Source organism: Peromyscus eremicus, chromosome 11 (assembly GCF_949786415.1).
Source record: "Peromyscus eremicus chromosome 11, PerEre_H2_v1, whole genome shotgun sequence".
NCBI classification, from domain to species: domain Eukaryota; kingdom Metazoa; phylum Chordata; class Mammalia; order Rodentia; family Cricetidae; genus Peromyscus; species Peromyscus eremicus.
The window spans coordinates 9,131,151-9,154,752 of record NC_081427.1 but is presented as its reverse complement, the minus strand read 5'-3'; the positions used below and the strand labels follow the sequence as shown (position 1 = coordinate 9,154,752).

Sequence of the window (23,602 nt, the reverse complement as noted above, 5' to 3'; positions counted from 1 at the left end):
AAGTCTAAGAAATTAGGGCTCTGTTTCTTTGTTTGCTCTGTTTGTGTGTGTAAGAAACTTTTTTCACATTCAAATGAGTACATAATAAATACTATTAAACCCAAACTGATCAAAGATGCCAGACAAGAAAATTTTACTTATTATCTTCATTGCTGGTCTTTGGGAAGTTGGTGGATAAATGGGAATAAAATGTGTAACTTGCTGCTCCCTGAGGGTCTGAAATCTTAAATGTCACTCTTTAGGAACTTTTTTTAAACGCCTTGTTTTGGCTGGCAAAAGCAACTGTTGTCAGATCTATATTCCTTCACTTTCTGCCTGTATGTAGCATAGCTCACAGGCCAAAGTAGGAAACAAAGTCCCTGGGCCACCTGACTTGTATGCAAAGAATTCTAACAGTACCTGGCATGCTTAATGTATGTTTTCTGTCTAAATGAACCTTCAGTAGTAGTCTGGTGGGTGGTTAAGAATATTATAGCTGTGGAGACAGAACATGAACTTTGCGGGTCATTGGGGAAAAAACAGGTGGACATAAGATGTTATAGAAATATAACTCTGGCATGCTAACCCTATGAAGGACAGGTACATATAGACAGGCACTGGGAACTCCTGAAATTCACAATAGTCATCTTTCCATCACTGTGACAAAATACTTGAGTTTCAGAAATTTCTGCACATGGTCAGCTGCTTTCATTATTTTGGGGGCTGTGGAAAGATAGAGGCATCAGAGTGCCAGTGGTTTAGAGGAAAGCTGCTTGCTTCATAGCCAGGAAGCAGAGAGGATGAGCCTTACTGTCCTAAAAATATTTTTCTTTTTTTTCCCAAGACAGGGTTTCTCTGTGTAGTTTTGGTTCCTGTCCTGGATCTCTCTTTGTAGACCAGGCTGGCCTCGAACTCACAGAGTTTTGGGATTAAAGGCACACCGCCACTGCTCGGTCCCTAAAAATATTTTTCAGTGACAATATTTAGGTTTTATTCTGTTTCCCTTAAGTAGATTAGAAGACCCTTGATAATCCCTGCTCATGTAGGTTAGGTAAGGAGAGTCATAACATCTATTCCAATGCTAGACTTTCAGCTACCAATCAACTGAATTATTAAACAACTGAATTATAATTGGTCCACATAATTAATTGATGTCTTAATCATACAAGCCATATTGGATTCTCCCTCCCCAATTTCACATGGATGGGATGAAAAATTCTGCAGCTAAAATCTTGAGTTTTCATCAGACTGTAGAGATAAAAAGAGAGAGAATGTGATGTTGGGAGGAGGTGAAAAAGTGTGGGAGAAGATCTGGGAGGAGTTAAGGGGAGGACTGGGGGAGAAAAAGGAAATGCCGTAGTAGTAAGACCCAGTTTGGTATGACTATATAATCTAATAAAAAATCTGGATTTTTTTTCTTCCTAAAGATTTGAAGATAATTAAATAGCAATGTCATAATGATGTGTTTTTGTGGGACTCAGCTCCAGACAGATGCATTCTCTTAAGATATTTTTTGACTTCTTATAAGTATACAAGAGTCTGTTTGATTCTAGTTACACTTAGTCACAAATCCACATGCCTTATAAATATGAATGTCATGTTAAACCTATCACAGAAGATTCACTAGGAGCTGTACTATCCCCTGTGTGCTGAGGATATTGCCAGTGCCCTACTAGTGGTTCCCTCAAAACCCCCTGGATACTGGGATCTTAGATTTTAATTTACTGGTATTCCCTATGGTGTCTTGCTATGTCCTCTCCTCTCTGGCTTGGTCATGTGTCTTGTCTCAGTATGTTGTCTGTGCTTTGCCCCTCTCTCATTATGGTCTGGCGTGGGCTTTTAACTTTACATTGATTTGACTAAGGTTTCTGAAAATGGTGATGGAGCCATTTCCCTCTGTTGTTGATTTCGCTATTGAATACTTAGAAGCAGAGAGGGCAAACCAGCCAGGCTGTTTCTTTGCTCTGGAAGCCTCTGCCAGTACTGCTCCATTCGAACATCACTGTCTACTTTGGGGCTGAGTCAATGCCCTTGGGATGCCCTGTATTGCTTGGGTCTTTATTGTTTGGCCCAGGGAGGATCTAGTACTTACAACAAAGAACATGAACATCCAATGCCAAGTATGGGCTAGAAGATGCTATAAGCTGTGTGTGTTTCTTAGTGCGTTTGCATTTGTTCCTTCCCTCTTCTCATTGGCTTTCTTCCGTGGTGACCATAAAATCTTCGCAAGTGCTATGGCCATTTGTTATCCTTAAGTCCTGCAGTCATATGATCCCCCTATACAATGAATCAATGAATCCCATTACTTCAGCCATTGAGCTCTGTCAATCTGTTTACTATTCCCTACTGCACTTTTGCAACTACCGCTAAATATTGAAAAGTGATGCTGATCAGATTTAAGCAGTAAACGCCTCTCATCTTAGAGAAGACTGGGAAACGTTTCATTTTTGTACACTTCACTCTTGGAATCTCAGTGTCACATAATTGCTGGTCAGGCTAACACTTTCTTCCTATGTATCTTCTTCAAATCATATAATATACTATAATGGAAAAATCAATAGCACCTATCTGACAAACTCATTAGAAAAATCCAATACTATAAGACTGCAAGATACAAGTGAAAAAATCAAAATCGTTACATTCTTAGAAGTCAATTAAAAAGAAACACCTTAAGGTCTAATACAGAGCTTATGAAAGTGATTAAAAAATGAAAAGTATAACTACTAGAAAGTTTGTCAGTATTTCTCAATACACTTATATACTGAATACAACCCTGACATAAACACAGAGCAGTAAGGAAGAAGTGAGATCCCAGAAACAAAAATTAATCTAAGGTCTATCCAAGAAAAGAGGGAAAATATTACAAGTAGTGAAAAATTTCCCTTCAAATGTAAAAACAAAATGCTAAATTACTTAAACCTAAATGGTACCAATGATGCCAGAAATTGTGAACAGTTAGGACAGTTATGAGCACACTCTATTGAGAGAAACTGGCATTTGTATCACTGGCTATGAAATAAAAATTAACATTAGGGAGGGTTCTGTATTTAGTTTGAAGTTGCCCATGACTTGCAAGGATTAAATGGGAATCTCCCTAGGAATGCAAGGATGGGTAAATAAATAAAGCCTTGGGAACTGAAGTCTTAACAATATCAACTTCTAATTTTTGTTTTACATTTATTTGCTTTGCATGTCTTATGTTACTTTCCCATAATTTTTAATTTTAAAGACATCATCTGCATGTGGTGCATGCCTGTAGCCTAGCAGCAGAGAGGCTGGAAAAGACAAAATTGCAAGTTCAAGACCAGAATAGGCTTCCCAGTGAGACACTATCTCCAAAAACAAAATAACAATGTTAATAATGATAAACAAGTGGATTTGCCAGCCTCTATTATGGACAGAATGGAGTCAAGCATTGACTTGTATTTTGGCATAAATCTATCCAGCTTGTTACTACTACCTTATAGCAATGCCAACATGTAAACAATGCTAATTTCCAGACTTTTTTGCTTCACTTTGAGAATTATTATATTAAACTTAATTTCTCATTTTTTTATAAAATTTACATGTGGTTTTTTTGGGGGGGCATTGGTAATTCCTGCTTGGAGATCAATCCTTGACAATGACAGGAAACTCCTGTGTCAAATTTTCTCACCATGATTTTGATGTGATATTTAATGGACCAGTTTTGGCCTTTAGAGAATGAACTGTCTGAGCTTTAAAAAGTCATAGTCAATATGTGTCCATCAGATAGAGCAGGACACACTAATTAGCCACATGAGCTCAGGGTTTGCCTAGCATTCACCATAGGTAAATATCTTTATAAAAACCAATATTCTCTTCCTAGAATTTGCTGTTTACAAACATTGTTAAAATCAATGTGAGTTTAACAATAGGGATCAATGCTTTCTGAATATAGTCAATTCTGTTTCTTCTTTTTAACATAAAAAAACCTTTTTTTAGTGCAGGAGAAAAAAAATCAACTGTGCTGAAGTTCATTCCTAAAACTAGAAAATATATACTTAAATATTATAATAAAAAATACATGGCTAAATTAAGAGCTAAAAATGCATGAAAGTTATAGATTTTTTTCCATCAAATGATGGAATAAAATGTAACTGTGCCATTACTAGCTGTCAGGCACCAGGAATTGACAAAGAAGAAGGAAAATATGACCTGCACCATTGATCAAAGTCAGCATCCACAGTCATATGCAACACTTGCAGTTTGCAGTCTTGCAAAGATACCAAAATGTTGCTCATCCATCTGTACATCTACATTCACAAAGGAACCTAGGATGCCAGCAGTAGACATTCTACAGAACCCCTGACCAGCGTTCACCAGAATCATCAATGACATCACCAAAAGGAAATGATAAGAAACTGTCACAGCCAAAAGCAGCCTTTGGAGACATGATGGTACAGTGTGATACAGAGCCCTACATGCCATCTGAAACAAGTACAAGACATTAAAATCAAAGCAAAATAAATCTAAAGAAACCAAATATGTTAGTTAATGAAAATATGACAGTATTTATTCAGTAATTTTTAACAAATATACCATATTCATATAAATGTTAAGCACTGGAATTAAAATCAGGTATGGGATACACAGAGACTCCCTGTGAGTGTCTTTTCTGACATAAAAATAGACTCTATTTAGTAGCACTGTGGCAACAAGAGCAGAGTCTGATAACACAGAATGATTCTGTGAGGTACTCAGCCCTTTGGTGTGTCTGGACTGTGGTTGGAAGCCCCTGTAGGGCTAGTGATGAACTGGGTACTCTGGTAGCCTTGAGAAAGCTCAGGGCAGGGAGGACCTTGCAGAATTCAGAAGAGACAAGGCCAGGTGCCTGCACCTGTCAGTCCCGGTGACACTGAACTGGAGTCCAAGGCAAGACTGGAAAGTGGTAGAGTTGGCAGCACTTAGTCCTGAGTGAATGGTGCATGGCTAAGGGGAGGAGAATCTTCTATAATGGGTTTCAAGTCAAAGATGGGTAGTTGACAAAGTTAGGGAAAGGGCCTGCATGTTGAAGATAATCTCCAAAAAAGATATGTCTGTTCAGAAGGCCATAGGTAAAATTTGCAGAGGGTAGAATATGCCAGCAAGGTGGAATTAAATATTTGGCTGTGGCTTTTCTAGTACTGAATAGAGATCATGTAGATCAGTATTATGTTGCTCCAGCTAGGGCAGCAGCTTTAGATTTTTTTCTTCTTCACCAAAAATAAAGGGGACCCTGAGTTTACGACGCTCTACGTTCAACTTACTCAACTCCCAGCAGTGTTTCTAATAGAGATGATGTCATCTGGTTTTCCTCCTGCACAAAAAACACAGACACCAAGACAGTGGAAAATCTCCCCCAATATTAATACATAGCTTTTGTGGAAGGGAAGGAAAATCCATACACATAGCGGAAGGAGCACATCCAGCACTGGTGTGATTGCACTTGCTTTTGTAGATCCAGCTACCATAAAGCAAGAGTGGCAGATCCTGAGCAGCACAAGGACAGGGCTTTAGGCTGTACGAGGAAGAGGAGCACCAAAGCAGCATCTCTGTATAGAGCTCATTGGCACTGGGCACCTTCAACTACAGAAGAGCTAGAGGCGCAATACTGAGGCCCTGTTTTGCAAGCAGAAGCCACTCTGATCTGAGGACCGGAAGATGGACATCCTGAAGGGTAGTGATGCTGTGTCTTAAGCCCCCTTCTCCTGGCTGCAATATATCCTGCCATCTTAGGGACTTAAGATATGGAAATATGGAGAAACCCTAGAAACTTTAACTGAAGGTCATGAGAAATCCTTAGAGCCCTAGTGTAGGGCACAAAGGTACCATTTCTCTGCAGGGCCATTCAACAATGCAGATCATGCAAGAGTCTCACAGGACAAGAAAAATGTTCCTGAAAAAATGAGCTTGGAGCTGAAAATTTAAAAGACAAGATGAATAAGTCACCAAGCAGAAGTCAGCAGTTTCCACAAACAGGGTGATTAGCAACCCGGGAGTGCTAGCTGCTTGAACAAGATGCAAGAAACAATGAAATGAACGCAAAGAGTCATAGCTGCAGTAGAGGTAAGTGAGGGATCCGTGCCCAGCTCTAAACAAGACACTTACACCCTCTCCTCCAGGGCTTGGGAAGCAGAGGACCAAAGGAGTGGGAGAGGACAAGAGAGGGTAGTGGGGTTAAATATGACCTAAATACATTATACACATATGAAAATACATAATGAAACTCAATATTATATAATTAGGCTTTAGTCTCTAATACTTGATACTTAAATAAATGACATTTCCATGAGTAAAAAGATACCCCATAAAGCACAAACCACCTTTCTCTAAAACTCTATAATATATACTTACTTGTCTAGACTTATTTACCTTCACTCACACATACAAACACAGAGGAAAAAGTGTATTTAAAAGGCGAGAACATGTTGCCGATGACTTGCACTTAACTAATTATCCTGCCTAGGGTCAGACCACTAAGACTAGAAGCAAAATAGAATACAAGAAAATCTGAAAATAATCCATCCATGGCATGAACACTAGAATCATTCATCTGGGGCCTCTGCTGTGACAAGGGCTAGATGGAAGAAGACCTAGACTGAGACCAGATATGAGAGAAGAACAAAGGGACACCACAGAGCCAGCCCATTTCCAATGATGCCAAGCAGAGACCATTCAGGATGAGGAGGGCAGGGCCTGAGCAGGGAAGTAAGCAAAAGCCTCCATCCACAGGGTCTGATATAGGCCACAGCACACAGTGACTCTACAGAGACTTTGGCTTACAGAGGGCCATGGTGAATGTCACCCACAGTCAGTGGCAAGGCAGCAGCCTCTCTGTTGATCCCTGAAGGAGGAGCTATAGGGTACCACTATGAGATAATCACACAGAGACCTGGGCACTGGAGCCCTTCCCATGCTCTGTGCTACACTGTGTCTAGCCCCTACTCCTACATGCTTGGTGGCTTGGACAGTAACAAACTACAGTTATTTTAGATCAGTTATATCTATGTAATATTTAGGTGCAGTTTGTGCATGCGTAGGAATCTGACTGCGGTGCAGAACATTGTTTTCTCAATCGAGGAGTTTGTCGAAAGGAATTGATTTTTATGGTGTGAGTATAGGATGAGATAGATAATAATAAAGCAACAATGACCTCCCCACTGAAGGTCCCTCAGAACCCTATAAGTGGTTACAGAGGTGTGGAAGTGTCAGCAAATCATCTCAGTCCATTTGTTTTTTTCTGATAGCTCCTTGCTACAAATTGCTAAGTTGTAAAGAAAAAGTAGCTTATTTTGGCTCATGATTCTGGTCAGAGTTCTCTGGGTACATCTTTTTGGCACAACTCTGAGTGTATTTAGGGAGGGAAGCTATTGTATGTGATTGCGTGTGCGTGTGTGTGTGTGTGTGTGTGTGTGTGTGTGTGTGTGTGTCTGTGTCTGTGTCTGTGTGTGTGTGTGTGTGTTTCTGGAATAAAGCCACCAGGGACTCAATCATGGGTGTTCGAGCCCAGTACTTTTGTCTAATCCTAATCTCCTCTCCAAAACTACCTTTCCACACTATTCAGATGAACTTTCTATCACATAATAACAACAGCGAGGCTGACATTTCAACATGAGACTTCTGGAGCAAACAAACTGTAACTGTCTCCTAAATAGCTCAGGAGTTGGAATAAATGCAATTTTCATCAAAATGACCTTGTGGTTGTCATTTTTAGAAGTCTGATTCTGTAAGGGTACACCAAGATAAAAGGCAAGTTACTGCAGTATTTAGCCATTTGGAGGCAGCGGGGGGAGTGGGAAGAAATCAAATTTCATCTTACACTTTAGTTTTTAGACTTTTCTTAAACATGGTGTGCCATACTAGTTTAGGGTTGCATTTGTATAGGATATGGTAGACATTACCCACTTTTTTTTTCTTTTTTCAAACATGGAACAGAAGGGACTCCGTAAGTTGACAGGCCAGACTTAGGACCCTGATGAAAGGCTTAGAACTCAGTGTAATTACCGCTTGTCCCTCATGCGCTTTCTTCCAGGTGAATGGCTGGAGGGTAGAGCACTTTGTGTTGAAAAAAATGCTTTTATCTTTGCAAACGAAGCACAGAGTTTCCCCGAAGTTCATTTTCAGTTGTACCACGAGTTTATTTCCATAGATGGTGCCATTAGGGAAGCTATCCAAAAATGTCATCTGCCCCTCTAGATTTACACGGACTGTTGTCTTCAAGTGCTGTGCCCTGAGTCAACCGAGTGTGGAAGCTGTGGCATTCCAAAAAATGGCAGCAAACTTCAGATGCCTTTTGGTCATCTTTTCTCCAGTATTTTTGGAAAGGATAAGCTAGACCAGCCTGCTAAGTGGATTTAATTGCTTTAATTGGCTTTAATATTTTCAGAATCTGCATCCTGTGGAAAGGGAAGCAGGTGTTGAGTCACAGTGTGGAGCTTCCAAGTAGCTACTGCTGAAATTTTATAGATCAGGATCCTCACAGTCAGAAGTGATCTCCGTCCCAGTCAGTTTGGCAAAAACGGAGGTGACAGGAAAGCAGCCTGGCTTCTGCCTATTTGATCCTCGAGGCTCAAAATTAGAATGCAGACCATGTAAGAGTGCCCAGGTGCAGAGTTCCCGCATTGATTATGTTTTTATTTTATACCATTTGCTAAAACATGCATCCTACAATAATCTGGAGCAAGTCCCCAGTCCTACACTGCAGGGCAGATAGAGGGTGCTAAAAGAACAGCCCAATGTGGAGTATTTGTACTATGTCAAGAAAAGCACTGAGGAGCATGCCCACTCAAGATAGGCCTTTGTAGACCATACTTTAATTCTTCCTAATAGACAAAGTGACACAGATCTGCAACTTGGACAATAACCATGTGAGGATGTTAAATATTTTAGTGTGATCATTTAAGAAAAATGTGTCTCTCACAAAAGATATAAGCTATTTAGGATGAGTTCAAAAAGTAAAGGAAACTTTAGAAGAGAGAAAAAGTCATTTAAGAAAAAGAAAGCAAGGCCTACAAGGAGGGGCCTACCTTACCACAAGCCTAGAACATTTCCACAATTGAGTAAAAGGTAGCCATACTATCTGAATGCCCCATCACACTCGCTTCTTAAAGTGTCCCCAGGCTTTTATCTAGTAGAGTTTATAACCAAGCCTGGAAGTTTTTACTTCTTAAACTCTTACAATCATATACCATGGGAAACATACATGGTATGCAGGTCTATGAACTTGAGAAAGCTATGGCAGGGTCTCCAGAGTCATCTTTTTTCTTATTATAAATATAAATATAAGGTCTGACTGAGAGACTGAGACATAGCTCATAGACAGAATGCTTACCTGATATGCTCAGGTCTCAGATTTGATCACCAACACCACCAAGGCAAAACAAATAATAAGAGAAAAGTAAAGCTATAAGACAAAAAGATGGAGTACAGAAAGCTAAAACAACTAAAGAACAATTATTTGTGTTATTGAATTTATTCATATTTATCTTACTATACAGTGTAAAAGATAGATGGGTGGGTGGATAGATAAATGACTCAGTTCTGAAGAGACTTCTAAGTCTATTTTCAATTCTGTACATAAATTAACATGGGGTACAATCCTAGGAGTGTATCATATACCAAAATAGGGTTATTATTTAAATACATTTTTCTAACTTGGCCAGAAGCAATAGAATATAATTACAGTACATTTGAAATGAAATGTTGAAGGGGGAGCATTTAAGCTGGCAAAGATATTATGCTGGACTTGTATGATTAATCTTTGAGAGGAATGGCAAGCAGATTTTTAATGAGTTTTAAATGTAAGACCGAGATTGATGGATAGTCCACACTTGCTATATCAGCCCAGCAAAGTATGCAGAGGAGACAGGGGAGGGCATCTGGGCAGAGTCCACATGGGACAGGGGTAGTTTCTGGGTGGCTAACTCTATTGTCATTTTTCTTATTTCTCTGCACTGTAATTGTTTGTTTGCTGTAGACCAATGTTAAGAAACACATAGATTAGCATCACAGCCCCTCATTTCTTTGTTGACATTCATACAACGTATCATAAAAATAAATTACTTTCCAGATCCCAGTAATAGAATTTAGCTCTCATTTATATATCTAACTTGGTCTTTTCTCTTTATTCCTTTTTTTCAGATGTGTTACTGATACTTTTCTTTATAGCATATTTGTATAGAGTACCGATTATCCTGTAGAATAAAATTAAAGACAATATTTGTTTCCTGGATGCAATTCTGATATCCTAAAGAATCAAGCCTGAGGCTACAAATGGTAAACATTGTCACCATCAGATTTCAATCTACTACCACAATAAGAAATGAGCATCAAAGGGCAGAAGAGCCAGCAGAGACCAGTCCAGGGCCCCAGGCGAGAGATGTCTGGCATATATCAGTGCTCTGTTGTAGGTCAGTTCAGAATGAATGCTAAGAAGTCATGCCGTGCCTAAAGGAGAGAAAGTACTTATCTGAGTTTTATGCTTGATTGAGCATCAAAAGAAAGGAGCAAAAAACTAATTATGATGCCTCCCAATTGGAGCTGTGGCCTTTCTGGCCCTCAGCTGTTTGATTCGGCCAGGCATTTCTGCCTTGGCTTGGTGTGAGTATCATAACCAAGCCATTCCTTTAGATACTAGTAGACTATAGTGAGGATTACTGGGTGGCATTCATGCTACAGTAAACCTCTGTGGAGATTGTGAAATTACCCTGGCCTGCTTACTTCTTAGTATGTCAGCCACCATCATGGAACTTAACACAACCATAACATAACCTGGGCATCAAGTATCTTTTGGAATATAATTATAAAGCAATAAAGCTAATGTCACTTTATTGTTATATAAATATTGAGCTTTACCTAGAATCTACATGAATGTCCTATAGTATCTCCCAGAAACAATAACCCCATCTTTTAAATCTATAATCATTTCTTAGAAAATAGTTTCACCAAATTGTGAGTATGATAATTTGATTTTGATTCTTTTCTATGTATATTTCTGTGGTTTAGTTATTTGTGAGAAGTGCTAGCTAAATAGCTCAAAAATCTCTTGCAGCTTTGAGAGTGAAAGGTTTTATGATATTTGTTCACTGGAGCTAGAACATGCTCCAGATGAGTTGAGTCAATAGCAAATTCCACAGTAACCTTGACCTTTGTCCTCTGGCCTTACAATATTCTAAGTAAAAGGAATTTGAAGTTCACAAAACTGTTGGGTTGAGACACGTATAGTTCTAATATGGAATTTATGAGCAGCCCCTGACCCTCTTTCTTCATACTGGAATTCTTCCCACCTAGCTGATCCTGGTATCCTGGAGTTGTGCTTGTGTCTAATGTGACACTGAGGTTGTGAGTCTGTTTCTTGGGAGCTGAGGTTGGAACTTCTCTGCTCTCTGCAGTCCCATTGCCTCTGAAGGTTGAGTAGGAAAATGCTGCACTAAAGATTACACCTAGGAAGAAGAGAAGCAGATGAAGAACTATAAAGAACAGTAGAACAGAATGTGGGATGAGAGCAAAGGAGGGTTGCCGTTGTATGCACTGTAGTCAGTAAAATATCAATCAAGGAACCCTGTAGGAAGAAGAAATGGAGTGGTCTGTCTTTAAAAGTATCAAGTGTAAAGGCCCATGATGTTGGGAGAACAGTCCACCTAAAAATAGCCTAAGTGGGCAATTGCACTGAGAATAGGCAGAGAAATGCAGAGAGTCCGCCATTTTGTATAGAGCATCTCACCTTTTGATGACATAGAAAACTCATGTTTTCAATTTTCATATACAAATACACCTGTCGATATTAAAATATAAGAAGTATCTAATATAGTATGTCACCATTTAGATTCACATACAAATCGAATCCCTAAATTGGGTGGACAGTTATAGAAACAGGTGGCCAATATTAGATGTGATGTCCAAGCTTAGCTATTGCATGTCTTCCTTTGAGTGCTCCCATACTGTTCCATTTTTCTATTTCTTCTTGGAATGTTGTTCCCAATGACACTTTAAAATCTATCCATCATCATATTATCTCCATGTGGCATAAGATGTAATAGGCTGTGGTCAAGGAATGCTTTGGTCTTACCAATCTTGTATACTTGATGTGTGTGTGTGTGTGTGTGTGTGTGTGTGTGTGTGTGTGTGTGTGTGTGTGTATGGACTGTATCTATAAAATAAACTACTTGGGAGACAAACTGTAAGTAAAAAATTAAACCGGTTACTGAAGGATCATCGGTCTCTTGGAAAAAATGATGGATATTTAAATAGTGCTGTTTGAGAAAATTTCAGCTTCATCAAAATTGTAAACATTGGTTTTACAATGAAAAATGACAGATTTATTAGATGATGTGAGGTGTTAGATCTCAGATGCTTCATCAGTACGTTGACTTCATGTTTGTTATCTGTGAAAAGAAGCTATCTAAATTCAGTTGCAGATGGTTGCATTGTCATTGGCCTCAATGTATCGTACAGCCATAAAGAGTTAAACTGAAATAAAATATTAATTATACACTGCCAAGTATACCTATACCTTTTACATATAAAAATATATGATATATGAAGGCTTTTATTAACATTAAATTTCAAATGAAGCTTTGCTTATTGTATTTATGCTTGTTTCAGTGTAGAAGTAAATGAACCACTGGGGTATAATCTCCATTCTTAGAGCAGAGGTGCCTGGCAATGCATGTTTCTGTATAGCAGGCAAGGTTATGGCTATGGGAATACATGCTGTTTCTGTTGCTGCCCATAAAAAGAGAGAAAAAAGCCTTTTGTATTTCAATATGTTATATTTAATAACAAAATAAAACCCCTCCTTTAAATGATGCCAAGTGGAAGTTCTTATGGTAGATTTTAATACCTCAGACTCTATTTATTTTCCTGCATAAAGTAACAGTTAAGCCTGTGATTTTGTTTACAAAAAGGAAATTTAAAAGAAAATCTAAGGCTCCAATGTTGACACTATAGGAAACCAGTGATTTTTGTCCATGAAAATGATTTGTACTAAACTATTTAGACTCTTTTTAACATGTAATTAGTTGTGTGTGCGTGTGTGCGTGTGTTCCATGCAAATGATGCACTTGTGGAGGTCAGAAGACAACTTGCCAGAATCCGTTCTCTCTTTCCATAGTGTAGGTCCTGATATTTAAACAGATTTTCTGAAAGTGCTTAGACCTATTAAGCCATCTCACTGTCCCTTGTTTAACGTTCTTAACTCTGTAAATGACACGGTAAAATATTAACAGTAGTAATAAATAAATAAACAAACAAATACATAATAACTCTCTTCAGAATATTACGTCTTTTACGTCTGCCTTACAATATGGAGGAGTCAGGCTATTCCCACATCTCTACCCAAGCTGTTATCAGTTCCCTGAAAAATCAGAAGCAAGCCTGAGTGTCCTACGGTATTTCTACACAAGCCTCAAGTATGTGTGGCTTTGTGCTGGACATGTGAGTGTGAGCTGACTTAACAAGAGAAAAGGTGGGTGCCTGAGCACATGTGGTAGAGAAAGCAGACGAGGAAAGAGAGGACAAATCACGCATCACTCATTCATCGGTTCTGTGAATGCGACCAGGGGAACAAGAGCTCTGAACACACCAAGAGCTGTATTCCCACATGGCCAACCTCTTTGAAATAAGTGGGAGTGTCAGGTGAATTGGAGGAGTGTCCTTGTAATGATTCTTGAATCTATATCCACTAAGCGCTCCTTCCTCTGCAAGCTGTCAGGGCTGAGTATATTTATGCATGGGTGAAACAATCACGGTCTCCTTGATGCAGGGAGGAAAACCAAACACAATTCTCAATCCCCCGGGGCACATCAAGAAGTAGTGGAACCCATTAAAACCTACCATCTAGATGATTGAATTAGATTGCAAATGAGTGATGGCAATAAGTGATTATTTGAGCAACTGCGTAAAAACTGAACTATAGTTTGCAGTCTTGTGGATGCTGTACCATACACAGACCAATATAAATAACAGATAAAAGTTTCACTGCTTTTAATGGTATTAATTTAGATTATTTGTTCTTGGCCTATAAAAGGTTTGCTTTTTCTATAATAAATAAGTAAGTGCATGCCCATTGCCAATGGGGAAGATTTATGCTGACAGACTCTAATAGCAGATGTAATCCTGTTTCTCAAAGGCGCCTAAGCAAGCATAATCTTGGTTCGGATGGAAAGCAAAATGCTAAGCTCTTATTTCATCTGATCACTTTAATTTTGAGCAGAACAAACCTTCCTTGATAAGCATTAGTTGCTATTATTTAAAGTAGAAAGTCAGTTTTCCTCATGCCCTTAATCTCTCTCCTGTAAGAAATAGTCACTCCTTGAATGACATGATTGGCAGTAAACTGACACATCAGGATGGGAGGGAGGAAGCAGGAAGAACGGAGTACCACAGAACTTTCTAAACTGTCCACAAAGGAATTTTAAGTCACCACTTACCGTTTAGTGAAAAACCCCTGGTGCATCCTGGAAGTCTACATGGAGAGCAATCTCACCAAAGGTGACTGGGGACATATCTTCTCTATATGTGGCATGATGATTTACCTGTAGAATCATCCAGGGAATTTTCCCACAAATAATGAAAAGAGCATGATCAGCCATGACTTAGTAAACTGAAAGAACAGTAGGAAGAGGTCCAGACAAACTGTTGTCTCTATAGCTGGCCAATCAGTAGGGTTCCCCAAACCATGCTTCACTGTGGAAACAGAGAGGAACATACTGATTCCCAGCTCTGCCTTTGAGCACACCATCTTTCTGTAGGCAGTTCAGCTCTGTTTTCAGTCCCGTGTTTGCTCCTTTTCTAATCTAACGGTTGGGTGTTTTCAAGGCTCTGCTGCTCCACATTCTTCTGAGTCAGCCCCAAAAGCATGCAAAAAGAAAACCCAGGTCCCGATTCTCTGCCTGTCTCACTTAGACCTCAAAAAATTCTCAATCTCCCATTGTTAGGGCTTTGATGCAAAAGGAGAGGCAAGCTCTTTGCAAGCAGTTAGTTTTCTCATGCTCAGAAATTACATCCTATTTTGAAAAGTGTCCAAAAATGCACTCTTATTTAAAAAAAGACATTCTTTTTTTACAACAAAAAGTCACTTAATGAAAAATAGACACAAAGCCTTCTAATACTGATATTCTGTTATATCTTTTTTTCAAATTGTATTTTATTTATTTATTCTTCTCTCATACAATACATCCCAACCATAGCCTCCTCTTCCTTCCCTACCTCCCCTCTATATTATATCTTAACATACAGCTTGGAGCAATCAAAAGATTCCTCCAAAGAATACACCAGATTTGAAGATAAAATTTACTTTTAAAACCATGCTAATTATATTTCATTCCTTTATTATGCTTTTGTAAGGAAAATCCTGATGTCACTAATAAGCACAATGGAAAATGTTTATAGAGAAGAACAAAGAAAAAGTTTGCTCATTAGAATACTCAATTCTGCCTGTTGTTTCTCTTAAAAGGTTAAAGCTTATAGGAACAACCATTTGTTGGTGGATAACCAATTCCTGAACTCCTCCCAGCCCTCAGCATTCCTTATTTGCCTGTAGTGCTTTGTGTAGGATTGAGGCCCCTTGGGCTTTCCTCCATCCACTTTAGCATGTCAAGTGTTGCTATCCTTGTTCAGCTCATATTTAGTTATGCAGTTGTGTTGGTGAGACTTTATGGGGATAGTATATGCATATGCATATTCATATAGATATACATGTGCAAACATATATGTATGAATGTGTAGCATGAATCAAAAATCCGGAGTCAGATATCAGGGTAAATACTGAAAAATCAGAGAAGCAGAGCAGCCAGACACTAATTCTTACCTCTGCAAAATCCTCAGCCAAAAGGACCTGAGCTCCTGTCTCTCTCCACCCAGCCATATCACTTACTGTCTCCACCTCCCTAGTGCTGGGATTAAAGGCATGAGATCCCAAGGGCTGGGATCAAAGGTGTGTGCCACCACTGGCTGGTTCTGTTTCTCTTCTAGACTGGATCAATCTTGTGTAGCCCAGGGTGGCCTTGAACTCACAGAGATCCATCTGCCTCTGCCTCCCAAGTGCTAGGATTAAAGGTGTGTGCCACCACTGCCTGGCCTCTATAGCTAACTAGTGGCTTAGCTCTGCACTCTGATCTTCAGGCAAGCTTTATTTGTTAGATCACAAACAAAATATCACCACATGAATGTAACAACAATTAATAAAAAAAAGAGGCTATGAATTTAAAAGAGAGCAAGGGAGGGTAAATGGGAAGTTGTGGAGGTTGGAAAGGGAAGGCATACATTTTTATAATCTCAAAAAGTAAAGGAAATAGTAAAAAAATAAAATAAAATAAAATCATTTCAAAAGTCTTTAAATATTGGATAACCGGGGCAGAGCTTCTCAGACTGCACTCAGTTCTTATTTGTCAAAACTGTCTGCTGGTTCCATGCTGGTCTCATATTCTGAACATTTTGGCATAGACTTCATCTAGTATATTTTAAGAAATGATGAATTTTGCCATGGCAGGAGATTATGAGACAACGAGGAAGAAATTGTGATTAGGTGTCAGTAAATCTACAGATGACTTAGTTTTACATTCTTGATGTGTATTTCTTCAATAAGAGATAATTGAAAAACATTGGGCATCTTGGAGTCCAGTGGCTGAGATGTCACTGTTAATATATGGGTTTCTGTATGAGAAAGGAGCCTCTGGTGTTAGCTCTCTGGCATCTGTATGCTAAGTTGTAATGGCATTGTTATTTATTAGTGGAGAGGTATGCTTGTCAGAGTCCAACAGACATCACGCAGAGGGCCCAGGGTTTGAGGTTCCTGGTGTCTGTGTTTTGACTCTAGCCTCCTTTGCCACTCGGACTGTGAGGGCTTTGGCAAGTGGCTTCGGTCACCTAGAGTGTGAAATGGCAAGGGTGCCCCTTTCTCTTCATGGGTGATGGCAGTGTCTGGGTCACATGGGAAGCTCCTTAAACTTAGCAGGAAGTCGGCGCCTTGAGCACTGATGAGGCTCACCAGTGGAAGGGTGGCAAGCTTGTTCTCTAGAAAGTTGTTTTCTTCTATATGACACTGATCACTGTGATGTGCACGTATTATAATGTACTTTAAGCAGATATTTGAAAGAAATACGTACACAAGCTCAAAACTTCTTCAGATTTAAACAAACTCTTTCAAAAGCAGTTTAAGTTCCTTGTTTGAGTTTTTCTCTCAAGACCAGTTAGTATTATAGGCATCACTGGGTATAGATTAGAACACTGGTTGATGGGAAAACCACTTTAATGGTCTCAGAGTCAGGCGGCATACATATATATTTGCATCATTGACAATACAGGTCACTGCTAGCAAAACATCTCAATGGGTGAAGGCACTTTTCATGATGTCTTTTAACCTGAACTCAACTCTGGAGGACCCAAGTGGTAGAAGGAGAAAACTTCACCCTCTGGCCTTAATATTTGTACATGTATGTGCACACACACACACACACACACACACACACACACACACACACAGAGAGAGAGAGAGAGAGAGAGAGAGAGAGAGAGAGAGAGAGAGAGAGATGACTAGCCAAATAAGTTAACAAAATAAACTTATTAAGTGAATGAAAAAATACTTTAAAAATTATAAAACTATAGATCAAACATTATTATACTTGAAACCTCATATATTCTTTAGGTTTTGACAGAACTGAGCTTCATGAAATGAACCTTCTAGGGAGACAAAGCCCAGTGAGAGTCCGTTAGCTCTTCCCTGAATACTGTTTACAGTAAAACTTTTCAAAGTATATGATCTAAAATGTTTGAATTTCTGAAAACCTCCAGACTAGCTGGCATTTAGGAGGAGCTTATAAATTGCATTTGTTTTAATTATTTTAAAAGACAAACCATAAAATTTTAATCTGATTTTGGCTTATAATTTTCCATAGCAACTCAGTTTCTCTTTGTGAAGCATAAAATGCATTTCTATTTACCAGCATGTTCTATTCATTAAATCAGAGAATTTCAATGAAATTATGTCAACCGTAACAGTTGAAAGACTAGGATAAAGAAGGCAAATATTGAATCTGTGTGCTCTTTTTATGGATGTTCTATAGCCTGGCTTGTCATCCTTTCTCTGCTGGCATTGAATACTTAGCCCAGAGGGATGTAAGAATTCTTACCCATGCAGACATGTGACATCATTAGAATAAAATAATCTACTTTACAGTTCCTTTCTGATTTTACCACTATGCCTAGGATTATTCTTGCAATGACTTGACTATAGAAGAGATCTCATTGACTGTGGTCATTAGAATTTTATGGCCACTGGTTGCATTTATCTAAGTATAGATGACTAAAATGTGGGTTCTAAGGAGCATATGCCACTATCTTTACTTCTTAATTCAAGAATGTTGTATCCACATGTATTGTTCAGTCTGAATACATCTTCATCAGTTAATTTTTCAAGTTAAAATAGGAATATAATAATTTAGGCAAGTACATAAGATCTTGAATATGTGATTCACATAAATAATAATATCAACTAAGATTTCCATTATAGATAACATGCCTAGAGGAATAGAAACTTGTCATACTTTGTTATTTATCAAAAAAGTCATGACAAACATTACTCTAAAAGGCCAGATTAAAGGAAAATTCATAATGAATTTATTTGATCAAAGTCTCTTTGTGGCTTAAGAAACTTAAGAAATGAAGACACGGGTGTAGAACAGTGGTATCAATGTAACTGTGAAAAATGGACAGTGGTGGGGAAATGTGAATGAAGACTGGTGGGATCTGATAGGTGTAGACTTACAGGCTGTAAGCAAGACCTGCCCATTCATAATTATCTGTACATCCTGTGTGGGTGAAGGAGTCCCTGGGATAAGGGAGTTTAAAGGAGAATAAGGAGGAGAGACATTGACTGTGATTGGTTCTAGGACTTAACTTAGCGCATCTATGACCTACTTTGAGGTAATAAAACTCTGGTTTCTAGTCCTGCTTTGGTAACGGAGGAATGGCAAGAGACAAGGGGGCAGATACGCTTGTAGATGCTGTTTTTGAGGTTCCCCCAACTTTTGAAGTAAAGACAACAGGCAGAAGTGTTATATTTTGGGATGGGTTGGGCTGATTCCAAATACAACCTAACAGTTCAGTATTTTGGTATGACCGTACTATCCTGAGTACACCTAAACTCAATTAAGTCAGAAGTTAAACAGGATTCAAGCCCATTTAGTAGTTGAATGGGAAAGGTCAGTATTTTACTATGGTGCTATGGCAACATCACCACCCATGAGACAGGCATGCCTACTTGTCTTCAGATACGTCTGTGGAGAAACAGAACTATACTACAGTTATATTTTTAGAGTTCTTATTTATATCTATAGCTCTGCTACAAAAGTATGGATGAGAGGATAAGCATGGCCATGTGCAATATGAAGATACAGAATAAATACCAACAATAGTGTCAAACACACGGTACCACAGATAATGATTAGAGTTTACATATAGAAAACACATTGTGTTTGGTTAAGCTGTATAGGATTTTGTATATACATATTATTTGTAGGAAGCTGATTTTTTTATGTATCTTGTATTTGTAGTGATTGAGGTATAACATGTTATAACGATTTGGTACTTTGGTAAAGGAAGCTACTCCAACAGAATTGAATCTCTCATTACTGAAAATGATAATTAGCATTTTTTCTGTTGCTGTGACAAAACACCATGACTAAGACAACTTAGGGATGAAATTGAGTTTTGCTTAAGGTTTCAGAAGGAAACCATGATTGCAGGGCAGAGGCGTGTAAGCTGGAGTACAAAGCTAAGAGACCTTTCGTCTTTAAATCTCAAGCATGAAGCAGAGATTGAATTTGAAGTGGGTAGGGTTTTTAATTCTCAGAGCAGCCCCAGTAACATACTTCCTTTAGCAAAGCCTTACAACCCAAACCTCCCCAAACAGTGCCACCAACTAGGGACTATGTATCCATATGCCCAAGACTATGGGAGGCACTTTTCATTCCAACCACAAGGATTGAACAATTTATGTTTCAAAAGGCGGTGAGCCAGGCGGATCTCTGTGAGTTCGAGGCCAGCCTGGGCTACCAAGTGAGTTCCAGGAAAGGCGCAAAGCTACACAGAGAAACCCTGTCTCGAAAAAACCAAAAAAAAAAAAAAAAAAAAAAAAAAAAGTCTCTTTCCCGACCCCACACTTGTGACGATACAGTACAAAGTGCTGTAATGAACCTTCTGTGTGCTGAGTTAGCAAAGGAAAGCTGGGACTTGTTGGCTTGCTGTCTCCGGCACTAACACACTGGATAATGCATGTGATAACTGCCAGTGCGGCTCCCTTCAGCAGTGTGAGTCACTTTCCAAAGACTTAGATGGAGGCGTGAGTGTTCCTGTGTGATACTCAACACTGTAGTCACGGGAAATTGGGGATGCCATCTGGAATGACACCTTCTGTAGATTTTGTGGTAGTTTAATCAGTGTGACCTCTGACTGATCCAAGTTTGATATGCATCACATCCAAAGAACTGTTGGTAGCGAGATGTGCTACGTGGCTTGGAATGTAAAAGGTAAACCATTGTATTCAGCAATACTTAGGTTGAAAGATGGGTTGGAACAGCAATGGGGGGTTGTGGGCACAGCATGTTATATAGTCCAGACGAAGCAGCCCTTGCTAAATTTGCAAGGGTATTTTCTACACTCAGCTTATGCTAATTCTGAGAGAGAACGGGCTCTGGAATAAAACTGTAGCACATTATACTACCTGGCAACTATGCAGATGGTGAATTCCTTGGATTTGCTTTATGACCAGAGACTCAACGACAGCGGTCTTCTGGACAGTTGGTATTTATGAAGTGTTTGTTTGCCAAAGTGATGGTCAGTGTTGCGAATACAGCAGTAAGGGATGTATCCTTAGGGAGATGATATTCTGGTGAGGGATGCATATAATAGATAAGTGAGCAGTAAGTAATTTGAGTTAATAGAGAAGACAGGATCATACATGAAGACTAGTAAGAGCATATAAGAATGCCATCAGTTGCATGTATGGAGAACTCAATACCCTGAAGCACCCTATTAACTCAGTATGTCACTTCCCTTGAGGGGAGATTTGAGGCTGGTGTTCAGTCAGCTGGGACATTATCATTTAGAAAAATCATGTGGTTTCAAACTCAACTCCAAGTTGTGTTAGGTCTCTGATATGTGACGCCCACCTCCATCACTGAGGCTGTCAGATGGTTCCCAGCATCTGTAGGACCACCTGCCACTAGGTCATGTGCAGTAGCATAGAAGTGTCTTGATAAAAAGATGGTCCAAATCTTGGCAGATACCAGAGCAGCCAATGACAATACAACACCACGTGCTGACTGCCAAAGCCTGAAGATGCTTCACCGTTCATGGGAAGCAGTCAGTTAATTAATGTGCCATTAGAGAGAGGGAAGGTGAACTGACTGACAAAACCATAGCTTGCCATTTTAAACCACCATATCATATCACCTGAAATGATTAGGATTGCAGTGACTGACACATCACCTTCCTCCCTCCACCCAGGAGATTCCATCTTTCTCTTTTATCTGTTGCTTTCCAGAACACTTGCCCATGGCTTGACATGGGGGCCATTTGCATGTCTCAATTTCTGGTCATCATCAGGAAAACTAAATTCCATAGACTTGCATACCAGACCTTCTCTAAGCCTCTTAGTTACTTACTTAATGCAATAGTGCCTTGAGCGAACAACACAATCAAGAAAACGTTTTCTCCAGTTCCCTCAACCTTCTAAGGTGTATTCTGTTTGAGAAAGTCTATTGTTGGTCACTGTGTCCATGACAACCATGCCACATGTTAAAGTATTCACACTCATGTGTCTGGGGTGGATTCCTGCCATCTGTGTTGAATTACCATATCCCCACACACCAATGATGGGCACCCTGGTATCTCTCCATTACCAGACAGAATTTTCATGTTCCACAATAGAAGGTACGGTAGGTGACTTCATGGACTATCTGCAAGAGTGATGGGAGTGATGGTGTCTCTTGAGGTGATTGGTGCTCAGGCCACAGTGATATTAGATTTTTTAATATATGGTAATTACTATTATTTATGTTTATTTTAAATGCAATCCCAATTTGGCACTTGTAATTTTTACCCTCTGTTAATAGTCAAAACTTCCAGGTTCTTTCAGACTCGTAAGCTATTTACCTCCTTCCATAAAAAAAAAAAAGCTAGAGAGATTATAGAGACCTCTAGGAATACATGGTGAGGGCTTGCTGTATGTTGAGAGAACAGAATGTGTATATACGAATGAAATGGAGGAATGGAAAGGAAGGACATCACATTGATATTAGGGAAGTTCTAGAATCCTTTGTAAACCAGTATTCCACCATCCCAGCATCGTGACCAACAACTCTAAGGAAAAAATATCTCTAGTCTCTTGGTGATGTGCCCCTCCCTACTGCCTACTCCTCTGTGGCCTCGCTCTCTCTGCACAGATACCCTTAAACTCCGAGTCACTACTTACACTCTACATTTGGTCCAGCAGCTCCTTATCCCTCTGCTAACCTGCTCCCTGATACGGCTTGAGCCCTGTTCAGGAACATCGCCCAGTACATTCACACAGTCTATAGCCAAACAGCATATTTCTTAGCTTCTCCACTTTAGAGTGAGAATCTGAATTATTTTGGTCACTTCAAAGAGTGTCCACTTGCTTGGAGTCAGAGGTGCCTCTGCAGAAGGACCAGGGGTGCTGTAACCACTTCATGGAAAAACTCCTATTTGCTTGCACCTCACTTTCTGTTTGATCTTGTTATATCTCTGGGCACACACTTCCATTTGTGGCATTTGCATTTGATTGTTGAGAGAAATTTCACTTCACAAAATCGGTTTTGTGGTTATTTATAGAGTTTATTGTCAGCAAAATCTCCAGGCAGTATGGAATACTTCATTTTCAACTCTGTCTTCCAGAATTTCCACCTTCCCTCCCTGTGTTCCAATCATCTTTTTAAGTGACCTTCTCTGAGTGAAGGCTCTGTCAGGGAGGCGTCTGTTGATAAGGGCTTACTGTCTGTGTATCAGCAATTTGAGGACTCCTGCAGATGTGAAGAAATCAAACATGAAGCTCAGAAAGGCAGCCAGGCCACTAGTCCCAAAGAAATACCCAGAAATGTCTTTGATGTTCTCATACTCAGGACTTCCACAGCTGTGGGGGTGGGGTGGGGTGGAGATAGAACTCAGTATTTAGTTCCCATTATAAGTTGAATTGTGTCTCCTGAAACAACGTTTATATGTGCCTTAGTTGTTTTTTTCCCTGTTGCTGTGATGAAATAACCTGACAAATTAAGAGAGAAAGGGTATCCTGGCTCACAGTCCAAGAGATCCATCCATCATTCCAGGGAAGTCAAGGCTCCAGGACCTTGAAGCAGCTGATCACATTGAGTCCATAAGCAGGAAGCAGAGAAGGACAAATGAATGCATGTGTTCAGCTTGTTTTCTCCAATTTATATAGTCCAGGACCTGCAGCCAAGGGAATGGCCCCACCCACAAGAAAGAAGAGTCTTCTCACATCAAAGAAAGAGTGTGTTCAAAGAGAACACAATCAAGATCACCTCCAGAGGCATAATCTACATTCTATCAAGTTGACAATTGACTCCAGTCGTCACGATACTTGACTTAA

General features: G+C 39.4%; 1 long non-coding RNA gene across 2 annotated transcripts in view; it reads right to left on the bottom strand.

Moving 5' to 3' along the window:
- The window catches only part of LOC131921642 (uncharacterized), a 29,095-nt gene extending 7,358 nt beyond the window's left edge, over positions 1-21,737 (bottom strand). For both annotated transcript variants that reach the window (XR_009382046.1, XR_009382047.1), the window contains exons 1-2: positions 21,642-21,737; positions 2,072-2,256 (exon numbers count right to left, since the gene is read on the bottom strand). This is a non-coding gene — a long non-coding RNA (uncharacterized LOC131921642). The remainder of the gene's footprint in view (positions 1-2,071; positions 2,257-21,641) is intronic.
- Between the last annotated feature and the right edge of the window lie 1,865 nt (positions 21,738-23,602).